Genomic DNA, 5,184 nt, shown 5'->3' on the forward strand with positions numbered 1-5,184 from the left:
AGAAGGCTAGGAAACAGTTCAAGCAGCAGCAAATAAAGTTCTTCCCCAGAACTTATATGCAGTGGGACTATCTTGGTCACTGCAACCTCTGACTCCCAGGTTCAAGTGATTCTAAGGGGTCTGGGGAGTCATGCCTTACAAATTTTAAGTTCTTATCAGATGGGTTTTATTTAACCCTATATATCGTGACTTACTTTCCAACCTGACTCTGGCATAACATTACAAGTCAAGAAAGAAAATCAAAATATTTTACTGCAAAACATGTTTCTTTGCCATATTTTGAAATGGCCCTGCACAGCTCTTCTTTGTGGGAGAAAATTCGCATCTGTAAGGAATCTCTGTTAACATAGCTAGATCTTTTTCTTCCAGACCCTTCCAACCCTAAAGAGATTAACTGAGATCTGAATAGGAAACGTTTGCCATCTATTGTCTCTAAGGGCAGTCACCTTAAGACTTCAAAAGAACTTCGGTCTCCACAATCTTTTATCTTAACTTGAACATTCCTTTCTGTCAATCCAGGTCTTTAGATAAACTCAACCAATTGTCAACCGGAAAATGTTTAAATCCACCTATAGCTTGAAAGCCCCCTGGCTTTGAGTTGTCCTATCTTTCTGGGCCAAACCAATATATTTCTTAAATGTTTTTGATTAATGTCTCATGCCTCCCTGAAGTGTGTAAAACCAAGATGCACCCCGATCACCTTGGAAACATGTTCTCAGGACCCCCTGAGGGCTGTGTCACGGGCCATGTTCACTCATATTTGGCTCAAAATAATCTCTTCAAATATTTTACAGAGTTCAACTCTTTTTCATCAACAATGTCAAAAGAGTCCAGTCACTTTCTTAGTAATTGTATCTGCAGGGCCAACAGTTTAGTAGGCTATGGTATATTCTTTTCTTTTTTTTTTTTTTTTTTTTTTTGAGACAGAGTCTCGCTCTGTTGCCAGGCACCAAGCTGGAGTGCAGTGGCATGATCTTGGCTCACTGCAACCTCTGCCTCCCAGGTTCATGCAATTCTTCTGCCTCAGCCTCCCAAGTAGCTGGGACTACAGGCACACACCACCACGCCCAGCTAATTTTTGTATTTTTTAGTAAAGACGAGGTTTCACCATGTTGGCCAGGATGGTCTCGATCTCCTGACCTTGTGTTCTGCCTGCGTCGGCCTCCCAAAGTGCTGGGATTATAGGCATGAGCCACCGTGCCCTGCTAGCTATGGTGTATTCTTAAGTTGAATAGGTATTCTTATATTAAAGAATTCTTATATTAATGCATTTTTGCATTCCTTAGTCATCCCATCCTGTTCTGAGCAAAACAGTTGAGGTTTGGTGCTTTTAAAATCTCTCACCCTATCGCTTATGGCATAGATTTAAGGGCATTGAGCTGTGTCTTTCAGCTCCTTTCTGTATTCTGCTCCATGACACCAGGATTGAGGCACTGTAAATTTCATTTCCCAGTGTTCTTGCCAGCTGGCTTCTTATTAACCTCTTCTTGCAGAAAGCACTGTCAGGAGACTGGAAAGTGAGAAAAGCAGAGAAGAAACATTCACTGTGCTTTCAGCAAGGCAAATCCTCTTCAGAGGCTTCAGCACTAGCCCCACAGGGCCCTTCCTCCTAGCTCCTAGGTTCTGGAAACCATACATCTCTGATAGCTGCTTCCTGCAGTTAAAAATATCTTTAGATTACATCAGCTCTTTTCCATCCCTCCCCAGCAGCTGTGTAAACAATCCCCTGTACTAATTCTTTCTGTTTGAAATACTTAATGTGGTTTCTATTTTCCTTACTGAACACTACATGCACCTCAGAGTGAGCCAGCTTGGACTTGAATCAGGCTTTGACATTTTTACTAGGTGTGGGATTTTGGACAATTGATTGGGAACTAAAAAGTATCTGAGAGAGATCACAATAAATTTAGAAAGTTTATCTTGCCAAGGTTAAAGACATGTGCCCAGGAGGTAGGCCTGTGCCTTCTGCAAAGTTGATTTTGAGGGCTTCAGTATTTAAAGGGGAAAGGATAGGTATTGGGAAAAGAAGAAGAAATTTTCAAAAGATTTGGGTAGATGAGAGACAAACAGATGCCTTCCTTTGAGTCTTTGATCAGCCTTTCATGGAATACACAATTTATATGTGAGAAGAAGGCAGAGGAATAGTCACTTATGCCTTCCTCTAGCTCAGTGAATCTGCATTTTTACATCAGAAAAAGCGGTCAGATAAGTATTTTTTCAGCTGAGCAGGGGGATGACTTTGAGTTCTGTCCTTTGTCCTATACCTGTGAAGATAAGCTATCAATTTACATTGTCACGGCAAAATTCAACAGAACCGTTTTAGGGTAAAGATCTTGGGGCCCACAAGGAATTTCCTAGTAAGCAAATTGTAAGGGAACTAGGTAGCTTTAAAAAAGAAGAAAAAAAAAAAAACCTTTGTAGCTATCTTATTTAGGAATAAAATGGGAGGCAGGTTTTCCTGATGCAGTTCCTAGCATGACTTTTCCCTTTGGCTTAGCGATTTTGAGGTCCTGAGATATATTTTCCTTTCACACATTCAATCTTTTGGATGCCCAGTTTCTTCAAACATGAAATGATGAGGCAGCAATGAGATAATATATGAAGAGAAACTTTTGTTTAAGTGCTTGATGTTTGTTCTTATTACTATTATAACAATAAAATAGTTACTATTGTGTCAAAGCTACTAAGCATATCGATAAATTAATAATGAGTAGTATTGAATCAATAGTAATTTAAATGGCCTGCTAGAAAAGACCACCAGTAACACAGTAGTAAAGTTGAGTTTATTGACTTCTTGCAATAAGGGAGACTGCACACTGTAGGGAACTATGGGACATGTTAGTAATAAAGCGTTAGAAAGGACTTATAGGATATGGTTCTTTGTTAAATGACTATAGAGCAAGGGCTTTGCTCTGAATCGGATGCTGTCAGAAAGCAAGGGTAATTCTGTGATTGGGTATCTTATATTTATCTCAAAGGTGGAACAAAACAGGGCTATGGCCAGGCCTGCTGGCTCATGCCTGTAATCCCAGCACATGAGGCCAGGAGTTTGAGACCAGCCTGACCAACATGGCAAAACCCCGTCTCTACGAAAAATACAAAAAAAATAGCTGGGCATGGTGGCACATGCTATAATCCCAGCTACTTGGGAGACTGAGGCAGGAGAATCACTTGAACCTCGGAGGCAGAGGTTGCAGTGACCAAGATGATGCCACTGCATATTTAAATTGTATAGCTTGATAAGTTTTGACAAATAAATATATAACTGAAAACATCATGCAATCAAGACAATGAGTGTATCCAAGCCTCCCAACAATTTTTGTGTCTTTTGGTAATCTTTCCACTTCTCCTCATTCCCTTCTCCTCAGGTAACCATTGATGTACTTTCTGCCACTGCACATTAATGTGCATTTTATAAAGTTTTAGGTCAATGAAATCATATAACATCCATTTTTCTACTCAGCATAATTGTTTTGAGATTCATCCATGTTGTTGCCTGTATCCACGATCAGTTATTTGTATTGCTGCACTACATTCCATTGTATGGATACACAACAATTTTATCACTAACCTGTTAATGGACCTTTGGATTGTTTCCATTTTGAGGATTATTATAAATAAAACTGTTTTTATTCTTATAGGATATTTTTGCTGGATATAAAAGTGTATATATTTTTTTGAATAAAAAAAATTTTACTTTAGGTGCATACTATATCTGGCATTTCTCCCCATGTTGCCCCTCCCCACCCTCCACTCCCTCCCCAACCACCACTGTCTCTCCCCATCCCCCCAACTGTCCCCAGTGTGTGATGCTCCTCTTCCTGAGTCCATGTGTTCTCATTGTTCAACACCCACCTATGAGTGAGAACATACGGTGTTTGGCTTTCTGTTCTTGTGTCAGTTTGCTGAGAATGATGGTTTCTAGATTCATCCAAGTCCCTACAAAGGACACGAACTCATCATTTTTTATGGCTGCGTAGTATTCCATGGTGTATATGTACCACATTTTCTTTGTCCAGTCTATCATTGATGGGCATTTGGGTTGGTTCCAGGTCTTTACTATTGTACACAGGGCTGCAAGGAACATAAAGATGTGCCACTGTCTTCTGTCCTCCAAAGTTAGAAGTCATTAGATATTTGAATTTTTTTCTTCAAAAATTTGTGTTGTTTCTCCCTGAATGTACTTAATATTTTCTCTTTTTCTTTGGTTTTCAGAAATTTGATGTTTTAAGCATAGTTTTCTTTTTTTAAAATTATTATTATTATGTTTTGAGACAGAGGCTTGCTCTGTCACCCAGGCTGGAGTGCAGTGGTGTGATCTCAGCTCACTGCAACCTCTACCTCCTGGGTTCAAGTGATTCTCCTGCCTCAGCCTCCTGAGTAGTAGGTACTACAGGCATGCCACGCATGCTAATTTTTGTATTTTTAGTAGAGACATGGTTTTGCCATGTTGGCCAGGCTGGTCTCAAACTCCCAACCTCAAATGATCCGCCTGCCTCAGCCTCCCAAAGTGCTGGGATTACAGGCATGAGCCACCACTCCTGGCCTGTGGCTTTCATTATTGTCAGCCTTCTTGGAATTCACTGAGCTTTTGAATCTAAACTTACATTTCCCACCAAATATGGGAAATATTCAGCAAAAAAATTTTATGTTACTCAATTATTTCTTTTCTTTCTGTTGGATTCCATTTTTATATCCTTTTAATCTTGTGCCACACAGAGATGCTGTGACTCTGTTCGTTTTTCTGTACTTTTTCTATTTTTTAAGCTAACTAGTTTATATTGTTTTATCTTCAAATTTACTGAGTTCTTCTCTTGTCTCCAATCTGAGATGCATTCTATCCAGTAAGTTTTACGTATCAGATATTAAAATTTTAGTTTTGGAATTTCCACTTTGTTCTTTATTTTGGTTTATATTTCTACAGTGATTTCCTATCTTTTTTCATTATAAGCACTTTTTTCATTTTCCTTATTACTTAGATCATAGTTATAATAATTTATTTAAAACTCTTTTTCTGCTTATTACAGTATTTTGGTCATTTTGAGGTCAGTCTCCATGGATTGTCTTTTCTCTGATGCATGGGTAATGTTTGCCTATTTCTTCATTTGCCAACTAATTTTGGATTCTCTCCTGGACATTGCATATAATATATTGTAGAGAGTTTTGATTCTGTTCTACTCCTTC

The sequence above is a fragment of the Sapajus apella genome, unplaced genomic scaffold, assembly GCF_009761245.1.
Source record: "Sapajus apella isolate SASKATOON/1434 unplaced genomic scaffold, GSC_monkey_1.0 scaffold51, whole genome shotgun sequence".
Classification (NCBI taxonomy): Eukaryota; Metazoa; Chordata; class Mammalia; order Primates; family Cebidae; genus Sapajus; species Sapajus apella.